At 34.7% G+C, this 15,622-nt stretch overlaps 1 long non-coding RNA gene across 2 annotated transcripts; it reads right to left on the reverse strand.

Annotated features, from left to right (window-relative positions):
- Positions 1–3,127: 3,127 nt before the first annotated feature.
- Positions 3,128–6,661, reverse strand: LOC133816371 (uncharacterized). 2 transcript variants are annotated; one of them, XR_009885189.1, is made up of 4 exons: positions 6,615–6,661; positions 4,566–4,683; positions 4,292–4,357; positions 3,128–3,388 (listed from the first exon to the last, which is right to left on the reverse strand). It is a non-coding gene; the product is annotated as an uncharacterized LOC133816371 (long non-coding RNA). The 2 variants fall into 2 exon arrangements; XR_009885188.1 differs by lacking the exon at positions 6,615–6,661 and having other exon boundaries at positions 4,566–5,309.
- Positions 6,662–15,622: the final 8,961 nt, after the last annotated feature.

A 15,622-nucleotide genomic window follows, 5' to 3' on the forward strand; every position in this document is an offset into this window, starting at 1 on the left:
TAAAGAGCTACATCCACCAGTTCAATATGGAGGCAGACAAGGTGAGGAGCTTAACTCGTAGAGAGCTAAAAATGGCCATCACAACCAGAGTACGCCCGAGAAGAAAATTATAGGATAACATGCTCAAGAGAGAGGTCACCGATTTGGACGACTTCTACGAGCGGGTGCAGAAATATATTCGTGTGGAGGATGGTCATGAAAGCCTTAAGGCTAAAAAAGGTTAGTCGCCACCAAAACCCTCGATCCGAGAAAGCCAAAGTGGTGCAAATAAGAAGAGGGTATATGAAGGAACGAGAGATGATCGACTTCGGAAGCCTCAGCGCATTGATGAGCGCAGATAGGGCCTCTACACCTTTTATACTGACCTCACCCATGCTAGGGAACATATTTTTGTCACGAATGAAAACCAGGTCCCTTTTAGAAGGCCCCCACCAATGAAAAAAGACCAGTCAAAATGAGACCCCATTAAATATTGCCAGTATCATAAAGATATCGGCCATACCACCGCAGAAGGCAATCACTTGAAGATAGAAATCGAAGAGCTTATACGCAGGGGACATTTGGGCAGATACATTTGCAAAGAGAACCAAAGATCAGAAGAAGGGGTATCCTCACCACGGGCACAAGAGGTGGCCCCAGAAATATAAGGAGAGGTCAGGACCATTTTTGGAGGGCCAGGATTTGGAGGCGAATCAAGGAAGGGGCGAGACAAATATGCCAGGGAGGCGAGACAGAGTCCACCACCATGCGTCTTAAGTTTGGAACAACGCCCCCCGAAGAGTTTCAAGGGTGAGAATGACTCGATAACCTTCACCGAAGAAGACGCATGGGGTGTACATTTCCCTCATAACGACCCATTGGTGCTGATCGTCCAGCTTGCGAACATGAGGGTACATCGAGTCCTGGTGGATAATGGAAGCTCTGTAGACATCTTGTATCGCCCTGCCTTGGAGAAATTGGAATTGAACATCCAGCACCTGAAGCCCTGCAATACCCCCCTGTATGGATTTACAGGAGATTTAATATAGCCCCTAGGGGCAATTGAGTTTGCCCTCACCATGGGAGAACAACCCAGACAAACTACCATAACGACCAACTTTGTCGTGGTAGATTGGGCCTTAGCCTTCAATGCAGTATTAGGGAGACCCTCCCTAAGAGAATTGAAGGCAATAACTTCTATATACCACTTAGCTATGAAATTCCCCACTCCCGGGGGAATAGCATGTGTGAAAGGAGAGTAGAAGGAAGTGAGGGAATGCTATAACGCATCCCTTCGCATGGCCACGGAGCCTTTGGTGCCTATGGTAATGGTTGTGCATGAAGGCGCAAACCCACACGAGTTGGATCTGTGATTCGCGGAGGAACCTAGAGCCGAACCGGTAGAAGAGTTGGAAGAAGTCACAGTCATGAATGAGCCGTTGAGAAAGTTGAAGGTAGGAAAAAACCTTATGGGTGACGTGAAGGAGAAACTGGTAGAGTTAGTGAAAGCCAACCTCGACGTATTCGCCTGGTGTCACGAGGACATGGTAGGGATAGACCCAGCGATCATGTGCCACCACCTAAACATCGACCCAAAAGCAAGGCCTGTGAGGTAGAAAAGGAGAGCGCTGGACCCAGAGAGATACGTGGCCCTAAAAGAGGAGGTTGACAAGTTGAAGGCAAATGGGTTTATCCGAGAGGCATTCTACCCACTATGGGTATCAAACCCAGTGTTAGTCCCAAAGCCCAACGAAAAGTGGAGGACTTGTGTGGACTTTACTAACCTTAATAAGGCCTACCCTAAGGACAGCTTCCCGCTTCCTAGGATAGACCAGTTAGTAGACACAACGGCGGGACACGAGCTACTCAGCTTCATGGATGCATATTCCGGGTACAACCAAATACCCATGAACTCGACCGATGAAGAGCATACTTCGTTCATAACAGACAAGGGGCTTTATTGCTACAAAGTGATGCCTTTTGGTTTAAAAAACGCAGGTGCTACTTATCAAAGGTTGGTGAACAGAATGTTTGCAAATCAAATAGGAAGGAATATAAAAGTATACGTGGACGATATGATGGTGAATTCCCGAGGTGTCGAGGCTAACCCTGAAAAAATCAAGGCATTGCTGGAAATGAGCCCACCACGAAGCAAGAAGGAGGTGCAGTGCTTAATAGGGAGAGTAGCAGCCCTCAATAGGTTCATCTCCAGGTCCACTGACAAATGCCTCCCTTTCTTCAACACCCTAAAAGGGAGCAAAAAGTTTGCTTCGGATGATGATTGTCAGGAAGCCTTCACCAAGCTAAAGGAACACCTTGGAAAACCACCCCTTTTGGCCAAGCCAGAAAAAGGGGAAAGGTTGTACTTGTATCTAGCCATATCGGAACATGCTATAAGTGTCGCCCTGGTCAAAGGAGAAAAGAAGCACCAGTAGCCAGTGTATGATGTGAGCAAGCGACTGGTAGACGCAGAAACTCGGTACCCAGAAATAGAGAAGTTGGCATACTCCTTGCACTACAAGAAAAAATGCTTTTAATAAGACCAAAAATGTGTTATCAAAACATACCATAACACTTTTTGACGTGTTAAGACCGACTATGTTATCGTAGGTCATGGTACTTTACATAACACTTTATCATTGTTATACAGATGTGTTATTATACTGTCAACGATAACACACTTTCTGTGTTATTTTAATAAATAGATAAGTGTTTAAATATATTATTTATAGTCGATTATATAACACATTTCAATACTTATAAATTTGTGTTATACTACACTTTAGTATAACACATTTTTTGTGTTATATAATGAAGTTTGCATAACAAAATTCTTTACTTATAAAAAGTGTTATTGTAATAGATATTATAACACATTTTTCGTATTATTTTAATTTTAGATAAGTTTAAATTCTCATTATATATTCATTTATAGAAAATAGTTTGCATAACATAATTTTATGCTTATAAACCAGTGTTATTGTACAAGATACAATAACACATTTTTTGTATTATTCTAATATTTGGATAAACTTGAATTATTAATATATAAACTTGTACATTATAATTATTTTTTTATTTCTTTAATTCAAATCTGCTTCATTTAATATACTTAAGACACCATTAACATTTTATAAATATATTTTTGAGTACCAATTATATAGTTCATAACACGTATAACCAAATAATTGTGTCAAAATACATTCAAGATTATCTAAAAAATAATCCAAAAGTCTTGTGATATTCAACACTGCCTAATTAACATAAACAAAACATTCTCACAATAGTAAACAAAATAGTCTTAAACAATTGCATATTCAAAAGTAAAGGTAGTAATTCATGATCTTCCAAATGCCAGCACACCAAAGCCTTCCAAATCAGATTTTCTTTTGCACTTCACTTGTTGAATCTGGTAAATAAAACATAAAAAAAAAACTAACGAGGTCATGAAATATCATACCATTCATCTAAAATAGTCAATAATACTATCATAATCTTGGATTGCATATCGGTTAATGTTGAACAAGCATTTATACTAGTAAAAAAAATATCCAATCAAGAAAGAATCTACTATTTCTAACCAAAAAATTATTCACTGGTTTAAAAAGGCATGTCATGTGTAAAATGTTTATGTGCACATATCATCAGAGAGAATAGAGAATGAATGAACTAAACTTTATCAAAATATATGCAAGTGTTGAATATTTGTGATTCGATATCATATCTATCAGCTACCACTTAATAGATAAACTTTGTAGTAATAAAATCATATATAGCTAATTTCTGCACTAAAGGATTCAATTTAATTGATGAAGAACAGAGAAACAATAGCCTTTACAACAAAAAAGCTACAAAAAATCATGATCATAAAAATATTAAATTGCAATGCAATAAATCCAATATGTTAGTAATACTCCACAACTTAGGCTCTTTTATCTAGGAAGAGAGCTAAGTGAAACCTCCATATACATGACCTAGAATCTTAATCAACAAGAAGGTGCATATTATTTTATAAAATAAACAGGGCTTATAATCAAAGAGAAAATCTATAAATTTCAAGCCATGCTAAGTAAAGCTAATTTCAATAGCCATGCTAAGTAAAGGTAAGACCATTTTGCCTCAAAACCTCAAAACAAGATCAAATCAGAGAACACAAACAAACAAAAAAATTAAGAACATCATAAGAGGGCAATATTTTTCAATCTACTATCAACAATCAAATATTACAAGGTCTTATACCAATTTTATATGCAGTTTATTCAAAATCATGGTAATACTATCTGCAGTCAAAATGAAAATTTGGAGTATCTACCAATTAAGTTTCTCATCCTTATCTTGAGCTTGGTTCTGGAGCTTCAGATAATGCAAGACAGGACTACTGTATTTGGAATCAAGTTTAGAACCATACCAGAATTTTGTTCACGTGATTGCATTATCAAAGAAAATTCCAAGAAAAGCACTAGCAAACATAAACCATCTCTATGGGCTTGTACATATGTAGATGAGAACATGCATATGTTCACCTTATATACATTAAGAGAATCTCAAACCATCATAGAAAGATAATCATAGTTCAATATACCGACCTCCGATTTTCCAATCAAAAGAAAGTTGTTGAAAATCTCAGAAATGGTTTCTTGAACATCTCATTGGTTAAATATTGGGCCTCACCTTAAGCATCTACTGATGTTGCACCAGGTAGTTCTATAAAACCAAAATAAAAAAAAAAATCAGAGAAATGCTCATATACATGAAAAACCAAAGAACAGAGAACCAAATGTCACTTGAGCTTGTGAAATTACAGTATCCATCTAAATATGTATGTGCCTTTTATACCTTAGGCAAATCTGAGTGAAAGTATACCTTAGACTTTTATTGAAGACTCAAATTCCTAAAATCAGCAAGCAAAACAATGAGTGAAAGTATACATTAGGCTTTTATTGAAGACTCAAATTTCTAAAATCAGCAAGCAAAACAATGATTTTATGTCTAAAAGCAACAACTCAATAGATAAAATTTTTCATATGATGATCCAAATATAATATAATGAAAGAAAAAAATGCCACAGTATACTTCTATGAAAAAGAAAAAGAAAAAAAAAACAAGCTTCGTTGAACCAATGAACAAGTTTCTTCCTCTGTTTTCCTCTCGCTTTTTCTCTCCTTGCACTGATTTTTCACATAGATCAGTTCAGCTAGAAACTCAAGCAATACCAGGATATTCAATAAAGAGTTGAACATTCAATTTGAATTGAAAAAAATTCCTTTAATGCAAAAAACATACAAATTTCTTATAAATGACATTAAGTCATCTAAGCATAATAAGAACCATGAAATCATTATCACATATCAATCGGGGTTATCAATTCATCAAAAAAATTTAACTTTAAATGAGTTGAGGATGAAACTAGACATGCCCAAGCCTCTATAATCAGTTCTCCACATGCATACCATAATAGCTTAAACCAAACCACAAAAGGAAACATCAAACAAGAAGTTGTTTTCAAATCACTCCATGCATAAAAGCACTCTCCCATTTCCCTAGTGCTTCATGGTATTCTCCATTCTTTTAAAACATAAATTCATTACGCATAAAGAAATACAATATATATTAATATATATGTACATGTATAAATATATATTAAAAACTAATAAAGACACATTGCTCACAAGAACATCCTTTTACTTATCAAGGAAGACCTCTGTCTCTTCAACAGCTCTCAAAACCTCAAATAGCACCTTATGCTCTTGTGAGTTGGGTGCTACGTAGAACACATGACCAATCTAATTATCTAAACTTTTATGTCAAAGTACGCAAAATAATAACTAAAGCAAAGACCAAACCTAAAGGAGTTGTTAATCAGATTGTACTGTCTTGTTTTTAAAGGAAAATATTTAAGTCAAATCAAAATAACTCAGACAAATTATGATATCATATATGAGCACTCTAACAACAAAAATGAAACCAAAGAAATCATTATAAAAAATCATTGCAAACTACTCTACAACATGCTTTCTATGAGAGCTTCTTTTAGCTTAATGTTTAAATTTAAAGCACCCTTGACAAGCCATGTAACGAAACACTCTTTTCTTGACAAATGAATTATTAATTATATAAAATAGTGAAACCCACAAATAAATTCTTTGCACATTTTGTAAAAAGAGTTAACAAATAGTTAGACTTCGTATGAACATTTGATACCTAACAAATAGTCAATAAATTTCAATAAGAATGCTACCAATAATTGCATTCCTTACCTACTCCAGGTCAGCATCCAAATTTGATTATTCTAGCTATTAAAATAGGTAGACTGACATAAACAGGCATTTACTACACATGCAAAATAGTTATAGTTCCTATAATTTTGAGAAGCCAACTAAGTAACTGCATCTTACGAAATAAGAAACTAGAAAACTAAATGGCACATAATATGCCAAATTCAAACAAATAAAATACCATAAAAAACCAATGAAAAGTGATAATATTTAATAAGACATTCAAGAACCAGAACAACACTATGAAAGAAAAACAAATAGCTTCTTTTAGCTTAATGTTTAAATTTAAAGCTACCCTTTTGCTCGAAAAAGTGAAAAATAAAATGACTAAACCATTTTTAATAGTTGAAATTTGTGTACCTAATGGTCACTGCTGCTTCAATTAAAGGAAATTTTTTGGAGGTGCTGGGTATCGTGGTTCATAATTCTGCATATATAATATTGTTATTATTAGAAACTTTCTTATTAGAAATTTAAAATATTCCAAGAATAATGTGTAAGTACTAAAAAAAGTCATGGGAAAATCAGCCCCCAAAGAAAGCATATAAAGTAATTCTTGTAAACTGAAAAACTGAGTAATTCTTGTAAACATAAAATAGAGAATTGGTAACTAACAGCTAGCTGGGCATAACTGTGATTAAATTAGCTTTTAGCCAACTAGTACAAGCCATCCCTTAGGTGCCTAAACTCACAACCAGTTAAGTCTATCAATCTCACAGTGTCTATACATGCAATTTATGCCATGAAATACTCCCAAACAAACGAGACAACAACAATCTAATAACAATATATATACCAAATGTGTCATTAAATAGAAATTCTTATTTCTTCAAAGTAATCAGACTATAGACAATCAATAGGCACAAAGATGTACATATATATTTATAGAAGCTAAACCCACAAAGGATAAGAAATTAAATTAAAAGCAAGAGAACAAGCGTAATTAAATTATAGCCCCTGCCAACTGTCTCAATTCATTTAGCATCAAATGCAACTTCAACATTTGACTCTCATAACCCAAACTTAAAATACATAATTAGTATTTGGTAATTCTACAAAACCAACCAAAAGCAAATTAAAATTTTTTTATTTAATTAATACATAAATTTCAATGTGTTCTTGTGAGTATTGATTATTTGGTCTGATGCATGTGTTGATACGTTTCCCACTAAAGTTATATACTATAGCTAATAGAGATTTTCAATAGCTTTTCTTCAAAGTTTTAACTTTTTTGTTCCTACTTTCTAACGTAGAAAACATATATCTAATTAATAATACACACACACACACATATATATATATATATATCTAACCAAAAACATATATACATATAATTTATTTGACTTTTTTTTATTAAAAACACACACATAAATTTCATTTTTCCTTTTACTTTGGCGCTCAATAATTTTTCAGGCCCGCCTTTTACACTCTACCAACTTTTAGATTAGTTATTATAATACTTTTCTAATAGTCTTACATTCATGTGCTGTAAAAAAAAATATATATTTGGTGTAGTGTATGCCTATCTAACAACATAAACGGGGTATCATATGGCTTGTATTGGAGTAACTAATAACAAAAGACTAACAGAGTGACAATCTACACAAAACCCAGACTGCAGACAACACAATAACACTAAATAGCAAACCAGATGGGTATCAAATCAAGCTATCTATGCATAACATAAAAACTAAAACAAGAACACAAGAAGAAACACCTCAACGAATTATCACAAACACAGAGAAGGGTCAATAGTTTCAGCTGAACATAAATATTACGATTTAGTACAATTGAATAAAAATAATCCATCATTGAAAGATTCCATGAATATGTCAATGGTATTTGTATAAGTTGTCTGTATGTAGAAGCATATAAATTTAAAAGGTAACCCATATATTACCTTTCACACTTGGGTCCTGTCACAATAGATTCTATATTTCTATTCCTCTACTTTTCATAACAACATTATTAGTGTATCATGTTATCAGCTTGTCTATTCATGTCAATATATTAATGTTTCAATGCATAAGAAATGACACTCAAAACAACTCATCACTTTAGAATCTACAGCTAGAGAAGAGATAAAGAAAAAGAAGGTATTGCTAGCAAGAGTTGACATACAAAAAAAAATTAAAAATACAGAATTACAAAAAAAAAATGAATAAGTGTGAGAAAAGAGCTCCTAACGCTCTGAATGTATAAAACCATATTATGGATCACAATATAAAATTTTAACTATAAAACATAACCATGCAAACTAATGAAAAGAAATTTGAACTCACATTTCAAACTAAACTTGCACTATTTAAAGGAAAAGTATGATCACCTTCACAAGGATTTCAATGAGGTCCACTCTTTATGGTGTGCTTAGTTTGGAGTTTGGCCAAACTCTACATGAAGTGCATTCAAGCTCGGACAAGGTTTGAGCACATCTAGAGTCTTATGAATATCATTCATGATTCTCTAGTATTTTGTAACAAAAAATATTGACCCATTCTTACCACATAAAAATAGAGAGAGAAAAAATTGGCATATCAATATTTCACTTTCAAGAAGAAATGGAAAAACTAGAATTTGTATCTCCATGAAAAATGCAAGAGCAAGCAAAATTCAAAAAAGATTATAAGAAATAAACTCATATACATACTACATAAGGCTTGAAGAAATATGTATACAATATTGTTTCATCACTGTAAAGTTATATATATATACTTCGTTCTATTTCTATAAAAATAATACCCAAAATATTTTACGTAAAAGATACAAAAAAAAGAGAGAACAAAAATAGATTAACCAACTACATTAGACACCAAGGCATTCATAAGTTTGTGCATACAAAATACAAAGAATAGAAAAACAGAAATGAGCAAAAGTTTCTTGGTGCATTAATTTAACAGTTCTGACCATTAAATATATCAACATAATCATAAAACTGAAGCCATTGAAATTACTGAAAGCCAATCAGATATCCGTATCATTGTAGTATGTAAAAAGTATGTAAAGGCTATAAAAGTCCAATCAACAATCATGAGACTTTCTATTCAAGTGAGGCACATGAACGAGTTGATCTTAACTAGAAAGAATGGCAAACTTGGTTGATCAGTTTGTGTTTTTTTCCATAACAAGTGCCTAAATAGTGCTATGATTTAATAGAATTATGGTAATGTCTTATGTGTGTTCTTTCTCTACTGCAATAGAGAAAAGAAGAAAAAAAATTCTTGATCCTACAAACAAAGAAATGGATATTGAATTAGTAGTTAGTGAGTCTAACCTGATTATTTGAAGATTGTTCATGCAACTTAAGAGGCTTTATATTCAAATCAATCATTTTAGAGTTTTTAGACATAATATAAACCCCTCTAACATTTGTAAGGAAGCTTACCATCAATAACAAGATCTAGATAAGAACATATATCTCGTAAGCATGCATCCAAACCATTACCATTCAAGGCTATAAGTTTTCCAGTAACCTGAATAAAAAAAAACAAAACATACTCATCAGTCTTCTTCTCATAAAAGCATTTATATATATATTTATAGACAACATAATGCATGAGTCTACTCTAACATTTACAATCCTTATCTCTTAAAGAATATGCCAAATTAAGAAAGGATATAGGGTTGAGAATCAATAGAATCATTCAATTTTATGCATTATTTGAGCAAAGCTTAGTAATATATTCTTCAAAAAAGACAGTCTTAAGCAGTCAGACTAATTTTTTTTACAGATAAATCGATACAAACATAGCATATCAAATAAATCCAAATAACATTATCTTACTAATCCACGAAAGTAATCTATCTCTCACTTCCAAAACATAAAATTTGAAACTGATAGTCAATGTAATGAAACAACCAACAAATTAAAATTAATGCATATAATATTGACTAAAAAGAAGACCAAAAATACTCAATATAAATAGAATAAATATACTAGCATAGTAGCATATATAATACAAAATTACTAACACACACATAGAGATATGCTTATTGATTATAATACAAAAAATTACTAACAGACACAAACATATAATACAAAAAATATATGTTTATTGATTATATTCAAATTGAAATAGCAAACAAAAAAATCATACCTCACACATAGAGAAACAAAGAAGGAGAGGGACGGGGAGGGTGGATGTTGCGGTTTTCAAAGCTATAATTATGTAAATATATTTTTCAAACCTTTAGGCAAACAACTCTCCCATTTGCACACTGATTTATATATATATATATTTGATAAACTAACTAGTGAATCAGTGAACTAACTGGCTGAATTTATGTTTTCTCGCATTCTCTTTGTTTTCTAGTTTCCATAATCAAGAACAACGATTCTTTGAGAGACCATCATGGTCGAACCCTTTAAGAAAACCAAAGTGTTACATACCCCTTGCTCTTGAATTCTCTAAGCCCAGACTATGGGGTTTCCTTCTCCAAAGTTGGTTTCCAATTCCTTATAACATCAAGAGATCTCTAAGGACATATTCATACTAAAATCCTTAAAGAAAATCCAATTGAAACTTACCCTAAGAAGAATTCTTAGGCTGGCTGAACCCCTTGAGAGCACAAGTTCTCTCTTTTTTCTATCTAGTTCTCTCTCTTTAGATTTTGAAAATGAGGGCTGTGAAGAATAATGGTAACTGCCCCCTCTACTATCTCTTACGTAAGCTTTTAGTCAAAATCATGATGAGTGCAATCAAAATCAATCAAGAAACACATTAACAATAAAACAAACTGATAGCTTTTAGTCCACCAACCATTTGATTAAAATGAACTAATCAAGTAAATGTAAATTATACAACTAAATATTCAAATAAATCCAATTTAACATACACACTTACATGTATAAATATACAAATATATGTTGTTCTATGGACAGTAAATACTTCTTGAAATGTGTCTTCTCTTTTCTTTTTTATGTTCTGAACATTTGAATGATTCCAAAATCTGCAGTAGGTGACATTTATAAAAAGAAATTATTATGGTTTACTCAAACCAGTTACAATTTACAATTGTATAACTTGACATTAAAGGTAACTAAATAAAATGAAGAATAATGACTATAAAACCTATAATCCCCAATAAATTGCAGAGGTAAAACAATAACATAATGTAAATAATCTCTCCAGCCATCAAAACTAATATTTTATTAACTGCTCATGAAGATTTTACATTAGATCTAGTTCTAGCACAAATTTTTTTTATTTACTTCAATTAGCATTAGCAAAATTTTGACACACACAAAAGTTTCATTAGAGAATTAAATGGTGTGAGTGAATTCTACATCAAAAGCCCACACCCTCACTAAGTTTAACGTTTAATGATATATGTGAGACTTTCTTTTGTCCCCAACAAACAAACAAATATAAAAAACATATATATTCACTTTATTGCCACAATTAGAAGGAATTGACAGAAAGAAAGAATAAAATCGTATGCACAAAGAACTAAAGCAACGGTCAAGTTAGATTTAGGATTAAGGATTGATTTCTCTGTATTTTAAATACCTTGTCAAAAAAAATTCATTCTACTAAGAAAATTGAATATAATGTAACCTAATTCTACCTACAAAGAAAGGCCATCAATACCACATCACTATCATCCTTTGCAAACAAACACATAACCCAAAAAAAAAAAAAAGAACTCAGTGATTTCAAAACTAAATAAATACTTAAAAGATAAAGGAAAAAAAAACCAAATTGGAAGAGAATGTTTCTTCACCCTAATTCATTGGAACTGAGAAATAAATTGGAAGAGAATGTTTCTTCACCCTAATTAATTAACATCATTCATATTGGGTTTTCAAAGGATTAAAATCTAAATTCATAATGCATTTTCTTATGAAAAAGCACTTGTGTATTTCTTTAAATAAGCTTGTGGAAATAGATTTTATACCTTGCACCAAAAAGGATATTCTCAGGCTCATATAACTCAGAGCCTATAGTAAGTCCAAGCATCGACCAAAGTTCTAGATCAAAAGATCTTGTGAACTCAACCCAAAAATAACATTTGGAAAATCAAAACTTAAAGTGAGAAGTACGAACAAGCATAAATTAAGTTACAATTGGCATGGTTAGGTTCTTAAGACATTGAGTTAGAGGATAACTTCAAAACAAATAAAAAAAATGCACCCAAAAAGCAAAACAATAATATAGAGAATAACATCAAAGTAAGTAAGTTTATCTTTCTATACATGTACATATTTTTATATTCTTTTGATTTTAAGGAGTCGTGTACAACATAACTAAGCATAAGTAAAATACATTTTTCATACTTCAAGCAAAAGATCAAGAGCCCATTTTTAATTAAGCAAAGTCATCAAGTTTTTTTGGATCTTGTTCAATTGACAATCTCTAATTTTTTCTTAATTTGAAAATCAAAATAATACCCGAGATTACAGATCAAGGGTGACAACGACTAAAAAAAATCTCATAGTCAAGAACCTAATTCTTTTTGTACTGATTATTGATCAATACAACCATATGATCCAAAAACAAATACGAGAAACAATACATTATTTTCATAAAGTATGGATAACCATATGAAAAAACTTATAATTTATTTAAGAGTCCCAAAAGACCTACAAAGAACTGGAAGCAAAGCGAAAAGAAAAACTCACAAAGTTCCATACTGATGTAAAATTTCAAAAAGAAAAAACTAGAGGAGAACTTGAGATTTCAATAAACTCAGGTGCTCTTACCTTTCACCTTAAGAAGGCTTTGCCGAAGAAAAGAGCAGCAAATAGGGAGCAAGATCAGAGGAGTGGCGAACATAAGGGGAAGAAGAGATGAGGGGAGGCGCGCCTAGGCTTATGGAATCTAGGCCCTCACTTGGTGCACACTCGGAGCTCTACAACGGAACGGGTGCAGAATCGCGCCTGGTGGTGGCCAGCGAATGGAAGTCGCACTGGGTCGAAGGCACGCAGAGGTGGGCGCATACCTGGGGTCACTTGGTTCGGGGGTTGGGTTCACGGGTATCTGAGATTTGGAGCTTGGCTCGGAGAAAAATGGTTGTGAGGATGGTGGTTAGGTGGTCGGAGCTGAGGATGATGGTGGTTACGGGAGTGGCAACTAGGGCGAAGGGAAGAGAAAGAGACGAGAAGGAGAATGGGAAAAAATGTATCGGGGTAGGCTGGTTTTTTTTATATTTGATTTCTATTACTTTACCCCTTTTTAGTTAGTATATATTATAATACATTTTCAAAAGACTTATAATTAAGTGTTGTGCCAAGTAGTTTTTGGTGTAGCGTTGGTAGTGCCTTCTCGAAAGTTAAGGCCCTATTTTCATGCTCATGCTCACAAACATCCCTTTGCGTCAAGTCTTGCATAAACCAGAAACTTAAGGAAGGTTGTTAAAATGGTCGATTGAATTGAGTCAAATTGACATCACTTACACCTCAAGGACCTCAATCAACAGGCATGTACTTGTAGACTTTATAGTCGAGTTTGCACACCGACCACATGAGGAGGGAGAAATAGAAGAGAATGAATCGACACATGAAGAGGAAAAGCACCCTTAAGAATGGAGCCTCCATGTAGACGGGACATCTAACGAAGGAGGAGCCGGCGTTGGCATAGTAATGACGAGACCTGAGGGGCACAAGATGTATTGTGCCTTGAGATTCAGATTCGAAGCTTCCAATAATGAAGCAGAGTAAGAGGCACTGTTGGCTGGCCTGCGGCTAGCTAGGGAGTTAAAGGTAACCCATTTGCATGTCTTTAGTGACTCACAACTTGCGGTGTTCCAGGTAAAAGATGAATATCAAGCTAGAGGCCCAAAAATGGCTGCATATCTTGCCAAGGTGAAGGGGTATTTAGATCAGTTCAAAAGATGCACCATAGAACAGATCCTAAGGGAGCAAAACACAAATGCTGATGCACTCGCAAAACTCGCCTCTACTCGAGACAAAGACATGCTTGAGTCCATCTCGGTCGAATACCTCTCCAAGCCGAGCATAGCCGAAGAAATGATCCATATGGTCAATAGCCCGGGGGAGTCATGGTTTGCGCCCATTGCAAAGTACTTAACTGACGGGGTCTTATATAAGAAAGACTTCTCTACCTTGCTTCTATGATGCGTAAATAAGGGAGAGGCTTTAAAAATTCTACAAGAGATTCATGCACCGGAATGTGGAAATCATGTTGGGGGGCAGTCCACGGCAAAAAAGGCCATCTGCCAGGGATACTATTGGCCTACCATGGAAAAGGATGCGAGCAATTTCGCGAAAAGGTGTGACAAGTGCCAGATGCATGCAAACTGCCCCAGACAGCCACCAAATGAGCTGGTGAGCATGACCAGTCCGTGGCACTTCGCTATGTGGGGGATTGACTTGATTGGAGCATTGCCAGTAGGAAGAGGAGGAGCAAAATACGCGGTGGTAGCAGTCGATTATTTTACTAAGTGGGTGGAAGCAGAACCTCTAGTCAACATAACGACTAAGCAAATCACCACCTTCGTCAACAAATTTATCGTCTGCAGGTTTAGAGTACCCTACAAGAAAGTTTCCGACAATGGGACGCAATTTGAAGGGAAAAAGGAATCAAGAGGAGTTTCTCCGTTGTAGTGCACCCACAAGCCAATGGACAAGTGGAGGCAATCAACAAGATCCTAAAAAGGAACCTGAAAACAAAGTTGGAGAAGTTGAAAGGGGCCTGGGTCGAAGAACTTCCCAATGTGCTTTGGGCCTACAGGACCACACCTCGTTCCACCACGGGAGAGACACCTTTTGCCTTGGCCTATGGCTGCGAGGCTGTCCTTCCAATAGAAATGAATATTAACTCCATTCGCACACAAGCATATGATGACCAGGCCAATATCGCAGCATTGTCCAGGAATTTGGACCTGTTGGAAGCTAAGAGAGACAGAGCACAACTGAGGCTAGCCACATATCAGCAACAAGCTGCAAGATACTATAATTCGAGGGTGCGAGAGAGAGCATTCAGAGTTAGAGACCTTGCGGAAAGTCCTGCCCAACACCTGAGATCTGAGTGTGGGTGTGTTAGGAGCAAACTGGGAAGGACCCTATCAAGTTGCCCAGGTTGTGCCCCTTAACACCTACAAGCTCGCACGCTTGGATGATACCATGTTGCCTAGAGCATGGAATGTGGAGCATCTAAAAAAATATTATCAGTGAGACCCCCATGTCTAAGGCAAGAGTGTTATTGTTCTACTGTGCAAGTCTAATGCTATAGCTATGACGTAGGAGGCTGTTGACGGTGAAATCTCGTCAACGAAATTAGATTGGAAAACTCAAAGGTAAGTCAGGTGATGTTTATATCAGAACTAAGAATAAACTTTAAGGAAAAGTAAACACAGATAAAAAATGGAGCAAGCCTTGGTATATTTCTCAATAGCCTCTACATACAATG

This window comes from Humulus lupulus, chromosome 2 (assembly GCF_963169125.1).
Source record: "Humulus lupulus chromosome 2, drHumLupu1.1, whole genome shotgun sequence".
NCBI classification, from domain to species: domain Eukaryota; kingdom Viridiplantae; phylum Streptophyta; class Magnoliopsida; order Rosales; family Cannabaceae; genus Humulus; species Humulus lupulus.